Source organism: Canis aureus, chromosome 11 (assembly GCF_053574225.1).
Source record: "Canis aureus isolate CA01 chromosome 11, VMU_Caureus_v.1.0, whole genome shotgun sequence".
Lineage (NCBI taxonomy): Eukaryota > Metazoa > Chordata > Mammalia > Carnivora > Canidae > Canis > Canis aureus.
In genome coordinates this window covers 62,510,539-62,533,035 of record NC_135621.1, presented here as the reverse complement: position 1 = coordinate 62,533,035, position 22,497 = coordinate 62,510,539, and the positions used below count along the sequence as shown (strand labels likewise).

Here is a 22,497-nt window from a genome sequence, read left to right as displayed (position 1 = left end):
TATAAATAAGTATCCAAAGTGCTAAAGTGATCACTACTGGCAATAGCAGTGACTTCCTCAACAAAACTAAATATTTACTCTCGCAGACTCGTGAATACAAAATTTCATTAAAAGCTCCCAAGACATGATATATATGCGAGGAAAGATGCATCAGGATGCTTGCCTTGTGGTTTTAGACCTTCCTTGTTGAGGCAGCAGAAGCAGGTTACCACATGGGATACTCTCTTTGTTTTGAGATGCAGTCTTGACGTTAGCTTAGATTAAAGCCTAGATTCCTCAGGAAAGGGATATATGACGTTGTTTAAAATAGAAAATCAGCATATTCACTAAAACAAATATTGTAGAAGCGTATTTTCCAAAAATACTAAAACAGGTGTACAAGGATGTATGTTTAGGAATGTTTCTTACACAATTATGTTAATAATGACTATATTGGAATATATGTATTCCATCTTTTTTATCCATTCACCTATGGGTGGATACTTGCATTGCTTCCATATCTTGACTATTGTAAATAATGCTGCAATAAACATAGGGTGTATATATCTTCCCATTAGTGTTTTCATTTGCTTTGGGTAAATCTCAGAAGTGGAGTTACCAGATCATATGGTATTTCTATTTTTAATTTTTTTAGAAACTCATACTGTTTCCCACAGTGGCTGCATCAATTTACATTCCCATCAGCAGTGCACCAGGGTTCTTTTTTTCTCCCCTTCCTTGCCAACACTTGCTATTTCTTGTCTTTTTGATTTTAGACATTCTGAAAAGTGTGAGGTGATACCTCACCGTGGTTTTGATTTGCGTTTCCCGGATGATTAATGATATGGAGCATCTTATCATTTGTCTGTTTGGCATCTGTATGTCTTCTTTGAAAAAATGTCTCTTAAAATCTTCTGCCCATTTTTAATCAGATTATTATATATATTTCTTGGTGTTGAGTTGTATGTATAAGCTCCTTATATTTTTTTGGATATTAGCTCCTTATTGGATATATCACTTGCAAATATCTTCTCCCACTCAGTAGGTTGCTTTTTCGATTCATTGATGGTTTCCTTCACTGTGCAAAAGCTTTTCATTTTGGTGTAATCTCAATAGTTTAAAAGAATAATGTCCATTATAAAGTTTCAGGTAAAAAGAAAACAACTTGCAAAGCAGTATCTTAAAACAGAATTTTGTAAAAATAATATACAAAATAACTATCTACTTTATGTGTAAAACATAAGTACTACATTCAGATAATGATATAATTATAGATATACATGTTTTACATATACATATATACATCTAGATACATGCTCTGTGTATACATATATACATGGATTTGCATGTGTGTTTGTATATGTATATATATGCTTGTTCTTACATTTTGGCTAACTTTATACAGTTCTGAAAATAATATAAACCAAACCATTTTTTTGTGATTACATCTTTTGGTGACAGTGTTCAAGTGGGGAATTTGTGACTATAGTTACATACACTTTCATATTGTTTTATGTATGTTTCTCAATGAGAATGTCTTTTGATAATTAAATAAATGATTTTAAAAGATCAAAGCAATGTCTTGAGATGCTACCAATAACTTGAGGAAATTAGTACAATTTTACCAATTCTCTCTTAGTATTTTTGTTCTTTTGACTTTAAAAATAGGTTAATGTTAATTGATATATGTTACATTGTATTTTTTCTCTTAAAAATATTTCTGACTTCTGCGTTATATTTTGCATTGGTAACACAAATTTTTAATGCATATTTGTTACAGTATTGACTTTAGGATTCAGAATCATAACATCTAAAAACTATTATCCAATATCCTATCTCCCCTTTTTTTACTTTGTAATCTTGATTTATCTTTCAGTTTCCTGGAATTGGTCTCCAATAAGTCTTTAATATTTTTTCAAGAAGAAATGGATGCTAAATTTATCCTCCTATACATATCAGAGAATGACTTTTTTATTCACATATTAATAAAAACTTGACATATTCACATTTTATTCATAAATGTTTCCCCAAAGATTTTTGTAGACTATTATGACATGGTCTCATGTTGTTCGCTGATGTGAAGAAGTCTCAGGCCAGACTTACTTGTGTTTACCTGTAGGTAACTTGTTTTTTTCTATTTGATGTCTGCAGGTGTTTTTAAGTTCCATTTCAAACTTTAATTATGATGTTTTTCCTTTTTTTAAATCTCAGACATTGTTATATTTTTTTCCTAGTCTCTCTTAAAAATACTATTTTCCACATTTGTGTTATCTTTTTTCCCATAAACTTCTCTCATAGTTTTTTATTTCTTTATTATTTTGGAAGAACTTTTAAAGTTTGTCCTCTTCATCCCTACACACTAATTCAGTTTTTTCTTTATTTTCCACAATACCGACTTTACTTTTACTATTGTTAATTTTAGTTTACATATCTTTTCTTACATTGCCCATCTTATGTTGTAACTAACATGTTTTCTTTACCACTCAGCATGATTTTTGTATGACCCTTTGTTTGCCTAATTGACACGAATCACGTATTTTTGCATACTCTTTGAATGCCAAATACTATTCTAACATTTTCTACTGATTCTGAATTGAAAGTAATATTGGCACACTCAGTATTTTTCTAGCAAGTTGTTATGTATGGCTTGCTTGGGCACCACTTATACTTAGTATCACTAAGTATATATTTGAAGTATCATTAAGATTCTATTCTCAATTCAGTTCTGCTCAGCAGATTTTAAGTACATCTCTTCTGGATTGAGTTAAGATTATCTCCAGCATTTACTGCATGATTCACTGACACTGAACCAGTTAAGTTCAAACAACCTACAATTATCAGCATGTCCCACCAACAACCATCCTATCACTGTTTCCTTCCACAGCATTATAGTCATTGTGGTTATGTCTGAAAGATGAAGTACATTTCCATTAGTATCTCCATATTTCCTAATGTTTTATTTTCTGAGAATTTCAATGTCTGAATGAAAGGAAGAATGTAAAGATAAAAGAAAAGAAACAGTACTTTAAGTGTGTTAAAATAAAATATCTATTGTCTTAGTAAGCTTAGTTTGCATAACAAATACCATAAATTGGGTGGCTTAAACAATAAATAGTTATTTCTCACAGTTGTGAAGACTAGAGTGCCAGTATGGTAGCATTCTAGTGAGAAACTTCTTCTGGCTTGTAGATGGCCAGCTTCTCACTGTCTTCATATGGCTGAGAAAGAGATTACTTCTCTCATGTCTCTTCCTACAAAGGCATTAATCCTATTTATTATAGTTCCATTTCAATGACCTCATTACAATTACTCCCAAAGGCCCCTCCTACTAATACCACCACATCAGGGATTAAGGTTCCAAGACATGAATTTGAGGGCAGGGCACAAACATTTAGTCCATAACATACATGCAGCAAAGTTTTCCTGGGGCAAGGATAGGAAGCATCTCGCTTCAAAGACAGGCGATAATGGAGAGAGAAAGTATTTCCCTTCTTTCACGCCAATAGGGTCTCTTGTTTTAGCAACATATACATAACCATTCATTGTACCATTTTATTCAGTTACATAGATTTTGTAGATCATGTGATATTTTTCCAATTTTTGGCAGTAGCTTTGTTGTCATTTACTGAAGTTTTTGTGAAATTTTCACCTTCTTGTGGACCTTCATGGATACTTTGTTGGGATTAGGGAGAGGTTGCATTAGGAACATCTAGTCAGACTCTACTTCTTGTCCATATTAATTATTCTGAGCAATCCTTCAAGGTAGAGTGATTTAAAAATAATGAAATCAATAAAAACCTTTTTCCTTCTCTGTCCAAAATGACATAACGAAGTAATTTTCATGAGCTTTATCTCACACAGCGAAAATCTACAAAACAAGGCTTTGAATATATAAGCCTCAGAGTATGAAATTATATTGTTAGAGTTTTCTAGTCTTTTTTTCACACTTTAAGAAAATACTTATGTGAAACAGCCTAATTCTAATATATTGGGAATTGAAACAAAAAATTTGTCAATACATGTCTACTGGATGGTATATATTTGAAAATTAAATATATAATTACATTTATAACTAAAAATTCTAAATAAAATTTGAGACATGAAAAATATTATTTGAGATACTTTGCTGTAAAATTCTATTATATTTGCAAATGACAATTGATTTGAATACCCCAAGTAAATAATTTAAATACTCCAAATGAAGGTGTTATTGAAAGAAGATAAGATTTAACTATATATGATTTTGACTAACTAACTATTCTTCCTCATAAATGGGCTTTGTATTTTATGTAAGGGACGACTATGCAAGTATGACAGGCAACACAGAATTTTGCATGGCAACTATGAAAGAAAAATCATGCTTATTTATGATATGTATGAATGCAATATGCTAAGAACTTTGGTCTTTCAGTTCCTGGTTTTATCCATCTTGTATTATCCAACATCATTGAATTATATTTCCTTAATTATATATTAATAAGAACAATTATATGTTGGATTATATTGATAAATAAATGAGATAATAAGTGCCCTATAAATGGAAAATCCCCATACAGATATGCACTAAAATCCTAGCCATGCAGGAAGAGTTAGGCACATGACTGGTACCTGTATTGCCAATGTCATTTTCAAAAATGAAGGACAATCTATATAGAAATAATTGTATATATATTTATTATGGGCCATTGCAACTGTTGATAGTTCTTAAACTGCTCAAGTGGTCCTTAATGTTCAGTTAGTAAACCAAGTAAGCCCAGTTTCTGACTTAAATGGACTGTGAATGAAGGTATAAAGAATGGTTTCACTTACACATTTAAATAATTGCAGGACTTCAGTTGGATGGGAAATATTTTGGCCTCATTAGTAAAGACTGGTTCGGATTGCATTATGAAAGAATTCTTGAATCACTAGTTTAATTTCATTTATTCCCAGGCACATTTTCCATGGTCTGCTGAGGAGTAATCATACTCCAGAAAGCTTTAAAAAAAGAAGACTAAGAAATAGATAGAAGAGGATTGGGGTGAGTTGGGCAGCTCCTTGCCTCTTAAGCCCTCTAATCTTTGAAACTGTGAGCATTTGACCATCTATAGGCTAGGTCTTGCTGCAGACTGTGGAAACACCTGCTGTGTTTAGGGCTAATTAGGTCCCCTGGGCTAGTCCATCAGACGCTGAGTTTCAGATCAGAATGGCTGCTAGTTCTGCTCTGGACCAGGACCCCATATCCAGAATCTGGGTCTTCACCTTCTTTTGTGGATGGTAACTGCCTCTTACCCACCTCCAATCTGAATGTCTGCTCAACCCTCTTCTAGCTGAAACACCTGATGCTTGTTGAGCATCTGCCAGTGTGTCCTCCTAGTACCATAGGCTGCTGAATCAGGGTCATATGCAATTTTAAAAGAGTGAGGTTATGTCATCAGACTATTTTGAAGAAAATTATTCTAGCTTACCGAGTTTTCTTGTTTATATGTGAAACATGTAAATATTTTTATATATGAATCTGTGCCGATAGCATTCTAAAACACTGCTTAACAATGTAACAAACAGACGGTTAGGATAGTACCTAGTTCATCTACCTATTACTAAAATGACAAATTTTTGTCTAATTACTACAAATTGCTTTATGTGTAATGAAGCTTCAGCAACAAGTATTCTGTGTATAGGTATACATATGTGTATATGTCGTTATGTTTATTTATGCGTACTGATGTATTCTTTTTTGGTTGTATAATGGAAAGAATGTGGAAGCTGCAATAACCTTGCCTTGAATATAAATAACAGCTCTGACACCATCTAGCAGTTTTACTTTGGGCCCACCATAGACTCAATTTTCTCATCCTTAAAATAAGCGGAATGTTATTTACCTCTAGGGATAGTTGTGAAGATTGAAGGAGACAATGCATGGCTCCTAGCATAGTGGCTGCCTCACAAATGGTGTTCAATACATGCAAATTGTGATCCTTTTCATGACAAATAAAAAATGATCCACGCATGGACAGGGCTTGAGGGAAGTTAATGTAAGAAGACTCATTTCTTGTGACAAAACTGTTTCCAGTATTAATCAAAGGTATCAAATTTAGACCATGAAGATATATGGGGAAAAAAGGTATGGGGAAATCATTGTACAGAAATCCATTGCATTTCTATCCACTAATAATGAAGCAATAGAAAGAGAAATTAAGAAAGCAATCCCACTTATAATTACATGAAAAATAATAAAATACCTAGGAATAAGCTTAACCAGGGAGGTGAAAGACTTGTACTCTGTAAACTATAAAACATTGTCAAAATGGGAAACATTCCACAAATGAGAAAATGTTCCCTTGTGGATTGGAAGAACAAATATTATTAAAATGTCCATACTACCCAAAGCAATATAATGCAATTTAATGCAATCCCTATCAAAATACCAATAGCATTTTTTACTAGAACTAGAAAACTGTTTGCTCTAGAATTAGCACAAATAATCCTAAAATTTGTGTGGGACCACAAAAGATCCTGAATAGCCAAAACAATCTTGAAAAAGAAGAACAAAACTGGAATTATCACAATTCTAGACTTCTAGTTATACTACAAAGCTGTAGTAATCAAAACAGTATATTAACACAAAAATAGACAAATAGATCAATAGAATAGGATAGAAAGCCCAAAAACAAACCCATAATTATGTTGTCAATTAATCTTTGGCAAAAGAGGCAAGAATATACAATGGGAAAAAGTCTCTTCAACAAATGGCCTTGGGAAAACTGGACAGCTACATGCAAAAGAATGAAACTGGACCACTTTCTTATACCATACACAAAAATAAACTCAAAATGAATTAAAGACCTAAATGTGAGACCTAAAACCATAAGAATCCTAGAAGAGACCACAGGCAGTAATTTCTCTGACATCTGCCATAGCAACATTTTTCTAGATATGTCTCTTGAGGCAAGGAAAATAAAAGCACAAATAAACTGTTGGGACTACATCAAAATAAAAATACTCTACACAGTAGAGGAAACAATCAATAAAACTAAAAGACAACCTACTAAATGGGAGAAAATATTTGCAAATGACACATCTAATAAGGAGTTAGTATCCAAAATACATAAAGGATTTATACAACTCAACACCAAAAAAAAAAAAAAACTAATTAAAGATGGGCAGAAGACATGAACAGACATTTCTCCAAAGAAGACATACAGATGGCAAACAGACACATGAAAAGAGATCCCCAGTATCAATCATCATCAGGGAAACGCATATCAAAACCACAATGAGATACCACATCACACCTGTCAGAATGTCTAAAATCAACAACACAAGAAACAACAGATGTTGGCAAGGATGTGAAGGAAAAGGAACCCCTCTGTACTGCTGGTAGGAATGCAAACTGGCTCCTCAAAAAATTTAAAAAAAATAGAACTACCGTATGATCCCGGATTCACACACTAATTTGAAAGTATGTATGCACCCCCTATTTATTGCAGCATTATTTACAATAGCTAAATTATGGAAGCAACCCAAGTGGATAAAGAAGAGATGGTATATATACACAATGGAATATTATTCAGCCATAAAAAAGAATGAAGCCTTGCCATTTGTAATGACATGGATGGAGCTAAAAATATAATACCAAGAGAGATAAGTCAGTCAGAGAAAGACAAATACCATATAATTTCACTCATATGTGGAATTTAATACAAAACAAATGAGCAAAGGAAAAAGAGAGACAGAGGGATGCCCGGTTGGCTCAGCGGTTGAGCATCTGCCTTCAGCTCAGGGCATGATCCCAGGATCTGGGATCGAGTCTCAAATTGGGCTCCCTTTGAGGAGCCTGCTTCCTCCCTCTGCCTGTGTCTCTGTCTCTCTCTCTGTGTCTCTCATGAATGAATGAATGAATAAATAAATAAATAAATAAATAAATAAATAAATAAATAAATCTTAAAAAAAAAAAAGAAAAAGAGAAAGAAACAGACTCTTAACCATAGAGAACAAACTAATGGTTACCAGAGGGGAGGTGGGTGGAGGGATGGGTGAAATAGGTGATGGGGATTAAAGACTGGGTTTATCATGATGAGCCCTGAGTACTGTATAGGATTATTCTATCACTATTTGTACACCTGAAACTATTATAACACTGTAAGTTAACCATACTGGAATTAAAATTAAAAACTTTAAAAAATTAAAATATTAAAAAAAGAGAAGCCTTGCCCATAAGATTTTAGTGGCATGGAACAATATAGTGATAAAAATACTACTATTAAAAAAAGGTGTGATGTGGGGAATTTGCTAAAAAAAAAAAAAAAACTATGTTCAGCATTACCATTGCTCAAAATATCATCTGCAAGAGAGAAGTTCTGATGTTAAAGGATGGAACATGGGAAGGTTGTGATAGAATCCATGATTTCTAGAGAAAGGCAAAACTATTGTGATTATTTAAGGTGGGGAGTGTTTGGGATAACTTTATGAATGACAAATGCAGTATTTTCTTGGAAAAGAAATCTCTTCTCTGGCTTATACTGGTGTGGTATACCTAGAAGGGCAATCTTTAGTTGCCCAGAATAAAAACTAATCATCTTCTTGTGTTTTTTGGTTAAAATACTTGAAACAACTTTCTATGTACTGCTGGACCCAGAGCTCTGCTATTGTGTAGAGCTCAAAAGGCCGTGGGGCCAAGTCTCCCACTCTGTGCTTTTTCAATAAAAATAAACACAGGTCTGTGACTTGAGGCCCTAAATATGTCTGACCAGAATTTGTTTCACATCAGTTGCCAGAAAAAGTTCTCCTTGACTTGAAGTCAGCTGGTAAGGAGATCATGTCCAAACACCCATTCCATGAGAAAAGACTATAAAGGGCTTTTTCATGGAGGTGCCAGCCACGTAACTAAAGATGAGGACATTCAGATGTTGTCCCAGTGGAGAAGCAGCCAGGGCCTTGAGCAACCCTTAGATACTGCAAGGCTCGAAGCCACGCTGGCCAGAACTAGAATATCAGGAACTGCCAGTCTTTGTTTATAAAAACCTGCCTTCAGAACATGTTCATGCAAAGTGCGTTGCTGTGGATAATCCTCACAGAAGCTCAGAGCAGTTGAGAGAGTGAGCTTTTAATATTTTACAAATAGAAAGGCAGACACAGCAGAGATAAATGATGTACTTGAGGTCACACAAAAGTAGTCAAAACTGGTTTAGTCTGAAAATGTGGTCTGAGTTTTTCAGAGTTAATTTCTCTAAGAATAAATAGCTGTTTAAAAAATATGAGGAGAGGGAAATATGTTTGCATATCTAACAGTCTATAAGAGAATAATCCTCATAGAAACTTTATTTGTTAATAATCATTATTTCTAGAGTCTCAGCTATTTTTAAGGAATTGGTTTCAGGGTACAATAACAAACTTTACTATCAGGAAGCATACGGTAGTCAGAGAAAATAAGGCATTTTCAATATAATTTAAAAAGGGAGGAAGTGCCATATTTTTAAGATGAGAATGATTTGAGGGCAATGGGACTTCTGAGAAAACTGAAGTGGATTTGGGCCGGCAGCATCACTGAAGCCTTCATGGGGGAGCCTATATTTGAACTAGACTTTGAAGGATGCATAGGATGGGTTAAATTCAGCTTAAGAGAAAAAAACAATCATAAAAACTGAAGGCACTGCTTAGGAATTGTCAACAGACAAGTGAAAAGAAAGCCATTGCATGGGGTTATATTATTAAAGAAGAAAGAGGAATAAGAGGTACTGAAGACAAAGTCCTAAAGATATCGAAGAAGAAATGATACACAAATATAAGCTGTGCTATAACTTAGATTAATTATATAAATTTATGATACACATAAAATTATATATACTAATATGTTTTATATTTACTTGTTATTAGATAATCTTAATTTTGTTACAAAATTATCATTATTCTCAATATAATTTTTCATGTTCAAAGAACTTGTTTCCATAGTGTCTAGCTTTACTTATGTATACCATACATGGATTCTCTTGCCATTTGACATACAGGACTAATTGTCCAAAATATGATCATTGAGTAAAAAATAATATCTTTATTTTTTTAATAATATCTTTAAATTTTTTTTTAATTTTTATTTATTTATGATAGTCACACACACACACAGAGAGAGAGAGAGAGAGGCAGAGACATAGGCAGAGGGAGAAGCAGGCTCCATGCACTGGGAGCCCGACGTGGGATTCGATCCCAGGTCTCCAGGATCGTGCCCTGGGCCAAAGGCAGGCGCCAAACCGCTGCGCCACCCAGGGATCCCTAATAATATCTTTAAAACTTGAATCCACAGATAAACAAAACTGCTACTCTATCCATATAAATATGTACATATGCCTGATGATTGAATTAGCTGAATTTATCATATTTAAATTTATTGTTTTTTACTTTATGGATCCAAAGTCTGTCAAATGGCCAGATTATTTATTGTAAGTTGATTTACACGTTTCAGCAAGAATCATGAGGCAGAAATTACCAGCATTGAATCTTTGTATGTGATGGAACCAAAAGTATTAGATGAGCATTTCATCATCATATTCCTTCTTCACAGCAAAGTTACCTTCTTTTCCTCAAGTCTTCTGTTTTCTTCTTCTCTAGTCAGCTATTGGTTACTGGACAAATGATTAAGAAACATATTTAGACAGTAAATCTCCAGTAACTCCCATTTATGACATTTTCTCCTATGACATATTTGTATTTTAAACTTATGATGCAGCCGTGTCTATAGAAACAAAAGGAAATGCAGAATAATTTAGTCATTAGACATTTGGGCTCCAAATCAAAACCACATACTCAAAGGCGACATTTAGCTTTAAACATCTAATTATTTCATTTCTTCAATTTAATTTTCATGTGTGGATTTAAGACAACAGAACACTAAAAAAATCATCTAACTACTTTTATTTTTTTTTTAAAACTGGCTTATCAGTCCAGGAAGGGATCAAAATAACTTATTTCCTCAACAAAATATGTATAGGCTGGTGCAATTTTCATCTTCTCATTGATAGAGCAACAAGAAAACTTAGTCCTACTGAATTAATGTTAAAGTCCCAGTTACTTATGTTGCCAGACTGGATAGTATTTTTCAAGGAACTTTCCGAATTTCTATGACATAGGACAATAGTTCTAAAACCACATTGCTTGTAAGATATAAATTGAAATAGTTACAATATTATCTATCAGTGTATTTAGTGTTTTACTTACTTAGGTATTTAAATATTGTGAGACTTACATGGTACCCCAAATAATTTGGCTTTATCTTTCTGGCTGATTGCTCTGGCCATGAAACATTTTGGCTGATCATACCATTTGGGCCAATTTCATGTTTTCTCTTGCTTCATGCTATTCTTTGTAGCTGCCCACACAATGCATACTCCCAGGCCTCCCGTTCACCAGCCCCTTGTATCTATTCAGTCAATCGGGAAACCTATACACCTGGTCTGTGACCACATTTGTTTTCATGCTATGGAGAGATGGAGCCATTAATGGCAAATCAATGCTATGAAAATTATAGACTGTTATAAAAGTTTCTTTGCAAATAGCTGTTTAACACCACAAAGAAGTTAGGTTAAAATTGTTTCAAAGTCTAAAATTAGTTACATTTTAAGCTAACTGCATATGCTTTTATTGTCTCTGATCTAAAATATAATCCCAGGAGGTTGTGAAAAGCATGCAAATTACAGAAAGCTAATTTGCTCCAACAGCGATGCCTCCCATGCAGTTGGGAGGTCTATTAGAAATAGTGTATTCTCTGTTATTTGCATATTAATAGCACCTGCTGAAATACTTTGGGATTTACTTCCACTGCCAGCAGAGGGACAGAACTAAAATATATAAAATTCCTTTCATATCACTATGTTAGGCTATAAAACATGCAGGATGGACTAAGAATTCTGAATTAATAGCAGAAACTAGTGTGTTCATATTGCATATGGTATGTGAATTTATTTTTCTCCATGATAAATGATCACTTGTTTAAGAGATTGCAAACAAGGTGACTACAAGCTTTATGACAAAAGTATCTCCTCCTCCTCGAAGAAAACAAAACAATCTTTTCAAAATGCATTGAATAAGGATACAGTTCTTTATGCTTTGCTCTGAGAAACTATATAAAGTTTAACAAAGGGAAGCCAGGCATACTGATAAAAATATATATATATATATAATGTACAAATATTCAGACTCTCAGATAATCTAAACTGCAGAATTTTGGTCATTTGTAAGCAATTAAATGTGTGTGTGTGTGTGTGTGTGTGTGTGTGTGTGTGGTAGCAACTTGAAGGTTTTCTCCAAAATGAACTTTCCCTTCTGATCATGAATATTTTTGCTTCTTTCTCTCCAACTCAGTATAAAGAGAAGACTTACACATATCTCGAGTTGACAGTGCTTTGAAAGAAAAGCTAACCTCTTCTGTCCTCCAGAGAAGATAGGAAGGTGCTTTTGGCCTCTAAGTCTCACTCTTAGAACACAGAGCTCTGGCCTCCAAAAAGTGCCGCTCTATAGAGATGAGGGCCGCCAGAACTGATCTCCCCCGACACACCCTTGCGTGCCTTACCGCTCTTTTCCCTGTCATTACATCCCACTGTAATGCCCTTCCTATCCTGCCCACTTGTTGCAACTGTATCCATAACTTAAAATTTGGCTGGGAAGGAATAATTGAATGATTTCAGCAACAGCGAAATACTAGGAAGGTGTTTACGGAAGTGCATGACTGAAAGGAGGGGACGTGGAGATTTTCAAAGTGTGACATTAGACCTCACCTATTGGATTGGTGCCCTTATTTTGAATCATGTCATATTTAGGATGAATGAACACCTATTGTGCCAGCACTGTTTTAAGTTAAAAATAGTAAATCACTGAAGTTTTGTTACAATTCTTAGAAGCAGGTGTTGTTAGTGTCATTCTCCCCTATTTACAAATGAGGAAACAGCGTTATCAGAGAGACTGGGGTCATAAGAGGTCATGCAGTCAGTGGCACAGCAAGAATTCAAACCCAGGCTTCCTAAATTCAGTCATGCTCTCAACTGCTGTCCTTGGGACAATTTTGTCTTCATAGTCGCATCTACTCATTAATTTTGTTGTTGTCATATACGAATATTCTGGAGATAGCATTTTCTGTACTGTCATGGAGGTTCTCTGTTTTAGAAACTTATTAGGACTATTTCTGTGATTTTTTTCCCAGGCAATAGGGATGTCCAAAGAGGATAATTCTTCTTCCTATATCTTCGGAACTCAACTTTATGAATGGTTAGTTGAAATGCACTCTTACTCACTTGAAGCCATTCCACTCTGATTAGCCCCAGCCCGAGAGTAGGAAAAGGAGAACCTCAATGCAGTTCACGTTGGTGGTCTGACACTCCACTTATTTGACTGGAGTTATCTCTCTGAAAAAAAAAAAATAGTTGTGTCTCAGAAAAAATAGTCCTAGCCTAACCAGCCAATGGACAAAGGCCTCTGATCTACCCAAATCACTGTTTCAAATTGATGTCATCGAATTCTCCTTTCACTCAGAAACTGACCAGTCCTCAGCGTCACAATTCTGTTTTTCACAGGATCTGTGCTCTGATTTCCTGGCTCAAAGCAGACAGAAGCAATGTGCTAGCTGAGCCGTGGCGAAAGAAGCCCTGCATTCGCTGGGATAAATAGTAGCAGCTGTAATGAACTCCTACATTTGCCATCTTCACCAACACAAGTTTACATTTTACTCACATGAAGTTCAATGTGTTGTTCTCTGTCGGTGGATGGCCTACCATCGGGTCAGTCAGGGACTCAAGTCCCCTCCGCTTTATGAGTCCCCCATCTCCTAAAGTGCTGGTGTCTTCTGATCAACTCCTGGCTAGCATACACAGGAGGGGGTGTACGTAGATCTACTGTATTTGGATGTCCGGCAGGGGAGAGATTTAGCAGAAGTCTAGAAGTGGTGTACATCATATCCACCCACGCTCCATTCTGCAAGACTCAGTTAGTGGCCAGCCCTGTCTGCAAGGGAGGAAGGGAAATGTGTTCTGAGTTTGTGCCCAGACGAAAAGGAAATATGGTACACGTTATGTTCGCTGCCGATGGTGCTTTTGGAGGTATGCCCGTGATAACAAAAGACATGACTGCTGACATGGAAGTAGGTGTCAGTCAGCAGATTCTACAGAGGACCACATAGGAACTGTTGGAGGCTCTGAGGACCCCGCATGATCTCTGGGCCTCTGCCAAATATTCTTATTGTTTTTGTTATTGTTTGGCAACTCTTTAAAAAATATAAGAACCATTCTTAGCTCAAAGGCCTTCTAAAAACTGGCCACTGGCCAGGTATGGCCTGAAGGCAGTAATGTTGAGCCCCTAGTCTCAGGAAGACAGGTTGTTTTGTATCTCTAGTTAGCACAATGGCAGGTGTTCACAGTGCTCCTACAAATAACACAGTTTCAAAGTTGAGAAAGCCTTTGAGGATCACCTAAAACAAATGTCTTACATTATAGATAAGAAGACTAAGGCCCAATACAGTAGAGTCACCTAAAGAAACCAGGCTTATCTTTTTGTGAAGAAAAATGTTATCATTATAAACTGATACTTTGAATAAAGAGTTTATTGAAATGAAAGCTTTACAGGGAGAAAAAAAAAAAAAGCAAGTTGCTGTATTTTCTGGGGGAATTATTCATAGTATTATAACCATGCATGTTATTTATACTGGCCTCCCTAACAAATAATTGGAAGTTGACTGTATAATTCAGGCGGAAGTTAGCCATCTGAAGGAGATAAAGATCAAGATACCTTTATCTTATCAGGTGAAGCAAAACACCGGGGGAAGAAAAAAATTGCAAAGATAAATCTTGGAAATATTTGGGTCTCTTCGACAGTATAGACTTTGTAAGTTTAATAAATATTGAAGAATATGTGAAGAGAAAGTTCAGTAGATTTGGGTACATACAAATAAAAACGTATGTACATTGCAAGTACTTGAACACAAATTAAGTGAAGGACATTACTTGCAGTGCACACACTGAAGGATATGACCATAAATACATCTATGGTCAAAGAAATTAAAGAAGAAAGTAATAAAATGTATGAACAAAGTATATGAAGAGATAATTCACCATGCATAAAACATATGACCAGAAAAGATGTGAAAACATATCCAGTCTCCCTGGTTTTCAAAGGATTAAATGTCACTATAAACAACCTCACAATCAAGCTGATTAGCGATGATAAAATTCCAGAAGCGTTCATCCCAGGCAGGGCTCAAGCAACTCACACTTTTCTATGGACTTTGCTTAGATTTCACACCCCTTCTCTTCAATAATCATTCCAAACTTTCCTAATTTCCTTCAGTCCTTCTCTCCTCCCGTCTCCCAATATATTTCTCTCCCACCTACTTCATCAAAGAAACTGAGGTCATTGAAGGCCTATTCTGACCTTGTTCATTAGTTTTTCCTCCTCTCCAAACCATGGAGGCTGAGGAAAGGACCCTGCTCTTCCTTCTACTTGTGTCCCTCCCTGAGGAATCTCTCCTGCCCCAGCAGAACATGGCCCCACCTGTAAGAGTGGCCAGGGGACGTGGAAGGTGACCTCTGAGATTTCATCACATTTATAGCTTGCCCAGTTGGTGGGGCCTTTGATCATATACTTGGGTGGAGAGGACCTCTGGTAGGTTCTATCTAGATGCAGATAGTGACCCCATCTGAAGTCGGCTTTTGCCTTCTATTTCTCTTGGAGCTATAGATACAGATGCAGATGTAGGTGTAGACATAAACTTAGCTTTACATATGGATAGAGATGGATAGACAAGATATAGACATATAGATCTATAAAGACACAAAGATCAATATTACTGGTAGAGGGACACAGTGTTCATGGTGACTATGTTTGACTAACCCGTGGATTTCTCGAGCCTTAAGTCTGGAAGGAATTTCAGAGTTCATCTACTGCAGTGTTTCTCAAATTCAGCATGCATAGAAGTCATCTGGGGAACAGGTTAAAACTGCATGTCCTAGGGATAATAAGTCAGAGTCTCTGGGGATAAATCCCCAGAAACACTTTTGAGAACAGGCTCCCTGTGTGCTGCTGGGACAGGTGGCTCTCAGACTTTTCTTTGAGGAACTCTGATCCAGAACATTTATATATGAGATTGATGTCCAGAGACACGTCGGGTTTTGTCTCGGACAACTCTGCGAGCGAGGTCTGTAACAAGACCAAGCGCAAGAGTCCTAGCTTACTGGTACCCACCTCGTACAACCATGAATTATCATTTCATCACTCAACTTTGGCTTTTAGACTCTCAGCCTATTGTTGAACCTGGGGAAGGAGAGGGAACCTTTTAGGGTCCTTTTAGGGAAACTTTTAGGGTCCTGTTTCCAGGGCAGCTAAGCACGTCTGAATTGGACAAGGCTTCCCCACGCACTAAGGAGCGCTCAGGACCCAAATGAATATCCAGGGACTTCTTCTCCCAGGGAATCACTGTGCCCGGAGAATCAGGCTTTTCCAAGCTGGCACATTTCTATCAGGCAGCCATAAGAAGCTGGTAATTTTTATTTATTGTCTGCAGTTCATGGCAGCCAGTATTTTACCACCTGCACATCTAAAAAGGAAGGGGAAGAAAAGCACACCAATATTCTCAAAATGTTTATATTCAAGGAGTGTGTATTTCAGAGAGGGAGGTCGTGATGTGTGTATTTTTATTGTGTGTGAAAGGATCCTTAGTGGCGGTGCAGCTGGAAAAATAATGCAAGCACGGGGTACTGTCTTTTGTGACAAAGTTTCCTCTGGTAAGTTACAATTATAACGTAGAAAATGATACCTTAGACAGCAACTAATTTGTGAATCCTGGGAAATGCTGTGCAGTGATTCCTCATCAGGACAGCAGAACCTGATCTGTAAAAATTTGGGCCTCAGCAGGAGGTTGTTTGCAAAGAGTGATTTGCATTTCAATTGTAAGTCCAGCACAACCTTTAAATCTTGGCTGCTGCACCATCACAATGGAAGTCTTCTTTCTTTCTTTTTCCCCCTGGTCATGGAGTACTTAGAAAAGAAAAAGGAATATTACCATGCATCCTCAGTTCCACCACCACGGACAATAAAATATAGGTGATTATAAGGAAAAAAAATATATGGCACTGATGGTTAAATTTCCTCCCCCTAGGTGATTCCATACAACACATGTTGACAATGGTAGAGGCCGGCCCGGGCCCTGTGTGGCTGCTGGCCCCCCACACCATGCCTCCGCCTAAAAGCACCACAGCCCTTTGCTCTTCTTCCCTACAGAATTCCAGTTAACTGACGCAGCTTGATGAAGAAAATAAGTAAAACGCACAAACCAAAAGCAACAAGAAGAAAAACACTATGTACTAGAATTAGTTTTCTCCAAGGCGAGTCACTGCTGGACAACTGAGAGGCCTTTTGCCACTCAGTTTCGTAGCCTCACCATCAGCGTCTTTAATACTTCCCTTTCTCTAAATTGTTTGGATTAGCCCTTTTCTACACAGCGGGCTGATTTATCTCCTGGGTATATAGGATCCACTGTACCAGGGAGGAATGATCCCACCCTGGGGCCTGCATCCCACTGTACCCAAGGATGTGACACCCTCCTATCAATCAGAAACAGGTCACCAGACAGCGGGCCACGGGCCAGGGAGGGGCTTGGTGGGAGTGATCCCCACCCAGCACCATGGCATATTTATTAGATTAGATGTTGGCTCTAACTTTCAACTTTGTACATTTCTCTGTCATTGTCAGAAATTTAAATCAACTGTAAATCTATAAATTTGTCTCCCAGCACTCCCCTCTGTCTGATGGGGGTTTCTCAGAGTTCACTTGATTTACCTAAACTCTCAGGCAATGAGCCTGCTGTTCATTCACCCCTTCTGGAGATTTTTTTTTTTTTTTCCATCCTTAGAACTCGAATTTCTGTGGCTTTTCTTAGACTCTTGAACTCCTTGCTCCTTTTCGGACTCCCCCCTGCTCTGCTCATTTCTAAATGTTGGCATGTGTCACAAGCCAGCTTTCTAGCCGGTTGGCTCCTACATCTATCCTGCCTGGTGTCTCTTGGCCGGTCCCCTAGCTCTACCCTCCATCTATACTCTGATGGATCCCAGGCATTGATCTTCAGGCCAACCCCTCCAAATCTCAATAGAATCCCTCATTTGTTTTTTTCCTCATTTTCCCGCATCTCAGTAATTGGGTCCACCATTACCTAGTATCCCAGTATCGAGTGACCAGGAGTTCAGAGAGAGGGTCCTAAAATACCTCTTTGATTTCCTCTCCCCATCATATCCCACATCCAATTCAGCAGTAGATCCTGTTCTGCTGGAATACTACCCATGTCTGCAGTCATTTATTTACCTTTCCTCCCTCTCTTGTTCTGCTTCTAGCTATTTCTCAAATACACCAAATTCAGTGCTGCCTCAGGGCCTTTGCACTCACCTAGCACTTCTCCTGGAATGTTCTTCCTCTGAATGGCCATGTTATTTTTCAGAGGTTCTGTCTAAATGTGACCTCCTAAGAAAGAATATCCAAAAAACACCATATCAAAAATAGTAGCTATCTCTCCGCTTGAATGTCCCCTGACTCTCTTACCCTGGTTTATTCTTCTTTGTTCCATGTATCATAACCAGGGGTGACAATGTAGATTTATATACTTGTTTATTGTCTGTTCACATGTGAGGTTGTAATTCAGGCAAGAGCTGGTTTGTTTGTTTTGTATTTTTTTTCTAGAACCCTAGAACCTAGTATAACTCCTGACACATAACAGGGGTTCAATAAATACTTACTCAGTGTTAAGTGAACTTTAAAATGATTTCAGTTTCTCTCTGACATATTTCTTTGAAATATCTGGGATTATTTTCGAAATGATTGTTAGCATTCTGCATTACCACTGAATTTAAGAAATTTGTTTGTTACATTTGCCTTAAATCTTCATAACAATTGACAGTGGTTATTTAGACTTAAGTCCAAATGTTACTGCGATTACCCTACATTATGAGCTCTCTTGTCTTAATTTCTTTATTCCAATTATTTTACTTTTTTATTTCCACTGGAGTAGTTGATTCAGTATTTACTTTTACAGAATGTCACAGTTCTTTTTAAAAACATAAAATGTAATTATTTTATTATGGAGGATATATAATTCATCGCAAGTCAAACAAGGATGAGCTGAACTCTGGGTTATAACCCTGGACAGACCCTGATGTTGTCAGGGACCACTGAGTTTTAGGATTGTGTGTTCTGTGCCCTGTCACTCCATCCCATCCCAATCCTGGCTACCTTTCTCAGCTTTTCCATTGTTTCCCTGTTGCCTAGCTCTCTGCTTCCCCACGCACTTCTCATCTGCTCTTGCTAAATTATCAATGCTGGGAAACTATAAAACCAAGTTTATGAAACTTGTGTCCAGAGTACAAGTTAACAACCTGTGATTGAGGGCCTGTGCTCTGATGGAAATGAAGGAACTTCAGCTAACTTTGTTTTTCTCTTGGTTGTCTTCTGAGTCTCTGAGCAATGGTGCATAAGCAGGGCATTCTTGAGGCTATAGTTGCTATACTTTATAACTAATACACCTAATCATTATGAGCCTAAACTTGTCTTGCTGGGCCCCTGAGAAGAAGGCTGCCCATCTGCCCTTGCTTCCAGATGGAGGGTCTCACTGGATCATCACTGAACTTCACTCATCACTCAAAAGACAGCAGTGTTTAGAGGAAAATTGGTTCTTGGGTTTTTTTGTTTGTTTGGTTGGCTTTTTGTTTGTTTGCTTGTTTGTTTTTCATGTAGTAATCTGGGGCACATAATGTTAGGAAAAGGCTCTAGTCAACATCTTTCTTTGTAAAAAATGGACACTGAAATCTCTTTCCTTATCCCACAAAAGGAAAAGGCCTCCTGCAATAGGATTGCACATCTTCGACCACAGCCTTGAGAGGAGGCCACCCTACATCCATGTGATTGCAGTGCCTTGATTCTCAGATGCCACACAGTCTTCTACTTGGAAAGCCCTTGGGGCACCAATTTCGTCCCTCCTCTGATAAATTCTATGTATTATACTGTGCTGTGTACACGCTCAGAGCTAGATAAATGGAGAGTAATAATAACTGTTATTTTTATACCAAGTGTTATCAAATCAGAAATCTGACACCTAGTAATTTAATATATATGTTTTCCCACATACCTTTATTGCTGTTTGGCTAGAAAGAAAATATGAGGAGATTGGAAACCAACTGTAAATATTTCTATAGTCTTAATGGCAAATGCTTTTTCTTTCCTTTATTACCTTGCTCCACTTGCTTGATCCTCTATTTTTCAGGGCTGTATTCCATCTCTTTTTCTCCTTTCAATGATCCCTCATTCAAGAAGTCTTACCTGATTGGTGACCCATTTCTGTCTGCTTTCATCACTCCACACAATCCCTCAGTGGTCACCTTGCTCTGCAGATTATTCATGCAGCCCCTCATGTTTTTGTTGAATTGGCCTAGAGGATAGAACCCAGCTGACCTGGGCTTGAATCAGCTCTCAAATCAGATTGGCTTTAGGCAAATTGCTTAACCTTTCTCTGTCTGGTTTCTCATCTGTAAAATAGAATTAATAGTACCCACTTCATTATAAGCACACTGGGAAGATTCAACTGTATTGTGAAAATATTCTTATTCTTCATTAAACATATTTCCCCTACCTTTGCCTCTGCTTTCGAAATGGTGGTGAAGCTTTTTTGGGTGCAAATATCGTCCTGTCCCAGTGGAGTTGCAAAGTGCCGAAGGGCTGGCTGACCGTATCATGGTTTTCAAACTGCACAACAAATGTGTTATAAGGATTTCCCAGCATAAGACACTGTAGCAGGCCCAGTGGTAGTGAGGAAGTGGGGACAGGAAATGAAACGCAAGAAAAGAAGATGAAACACAATCATTTGTACCCCCATAGCTCCCCGTGTACTTTGTATAGTGATCAATGTAAAAAGTCAAGTGATAGCATAAAAATGTAAATATCCAAAATAACAAGAGATACAATGACCAAAAGAAAGAGTTGCTGCCTACTAAGTAGCTCAGAAAGTATCATGAGAGGGCAGGGGACCCCCAGGACCCCTTGCACAAGGGTGGTCAGGGCAGATTTTAGCACGTGGCAAGGTCACTGGTTATGTCTGAGTCAATGAGCAGATTCGATAGGTGATGGGAGGAGATGGCAGCCATTCATATTGAGATGATTTATGTTGGGCATCATACAGAATTTGGAAATATTCCAAACTAAATACAAGCAAATGTAAGTTGAGGCAAGAGCCCACTGTGGTTTCAGGAACCAGTTCTGATGCTTTGGACTTTGCCATACTCTTTGTTTAATCTTTACGTTTAAAATTCTCAGCTCATGTACTCTAACATTTCTTTCCTTCACTTGTTACCAGATTCAAAGCTGTGGCCTCAACACAGAGGACTTTCAATCAACAGTAGCCAGTAAGCACTGATCCTGCGTTTATCTGAATAGCCAAATCAGATCACCCCTGCAGCAATCCAGTGGATTGTTTGGCAGTTAATGTGACTGAATTAAAACTGTCAATTATTTCTTATATGTGAATAGTCTTACAAAAATGCTTGCAGTATTTCACAAATATGTAGTTCCAGGACTAAAATTCAGGAGCTACAGACAAAGGAACCCATCAAATTGTGGCTCTTCTTGCCAGTTCTTTGATCAAGGGTAAGTTTTTTATTCTAGCAGCCATACAAACTGCTTTGTAGCTACCTTTTTTTCAAGACATGCAGTCAGGGCCTTGTGCTATGGCTAGTTGGGATAATAAATAAAATGCACTGATAGATATGTTTATTGGGACGTGTGATTTTGTTTCTATATAACTATATTTTTCTTTTAACGACACACATGCTGATTCTTAGTCATCTGCCCTAGGCACCAGTAAAATCAGATTAAAAGCATTAGTAATGTAGTTAATTCCATTTATAACATGCCTACACCAGAGATGAGAACATTAAAATAAGGAAAATCTATAAACTGGAATTAAAGAATTTTTTTGGAACTCCTCATAAGGAATCTTTGAAAGAAAAGCATAAGGTTTTACATAAACACTCTCAAGGAGCCTTTTTAGTGATGTTTTCGAAGTAATATGTGCAATCCCAATTAAAGTTTGCCTTGGTCACTTGAGTCTTCATATTTTATACTTCAGGTTGATTCAGATGGCTTTGTATTAAGGGATGAGTGTCCTTTAGTGAAGCTCTGCTAGTTGTAATATTGCCTTCTGTAACCTGGCCTAATAATCACTATCAGCTAATCAATTTTTCCTTTTTATTCAAATTCTATTATCCACTCCCTTTTGACCTCTGGTTCTTGGGACAGCCCATGCATTATTTTTTTCTGAAATCCTCAGCATATTACATGCAGCATAACAGGATAAAAGCCCCAGCATTAAACCCAATCAATAGCTCCCACAGGTAGACATCTATTTCATCCCCTTCTTTAATGTGTTGTCCTTTGTCCATGAAGATGTCACTATCGACCCACAGTCCATCTGCTATTTGGTGTGGGTTCTGGACTTTGTGCAACATCAGTGGTATATTTGGGCCAAATCAT

The 22,497-nt window shown here is 37.0% G+C and overlaps 1 long non-coding RNA gene across 17 annotated transcripts in view; it reads left to right on the top strand.

Annotated features, from left to right (window-relative positions):
- LOC144324204 (uncharacterized) overlaps window positions 1–22,497 on the top strand; it is a 285,014-nt gene that overhangs the window by 179,940 nt on the left and 82,577 nt on the right. For 10 of the 17 annotated variants that reach the window (XR_013389727.1, XR_013389726.1, XR_013389723.1 and 7 more), the window contains one exon: window positions 4,912–4,999. This is a non-coding gene — a long non-coding RNA (uncharacterized LOC144324204). Of the gene's footprint in view, window positions 1–4,911; window positions 5,000–13,147; window positions 13,213–13,517; window positions 13,722–21,322; window positions 21,613–22,497 lie in introns of all 17 variants that reach the window. The other 7 variants (XR_013389722.1, XR_013389721.1, XR_013389719.1 and 4 more) reach the window with 5 other exon arrangements.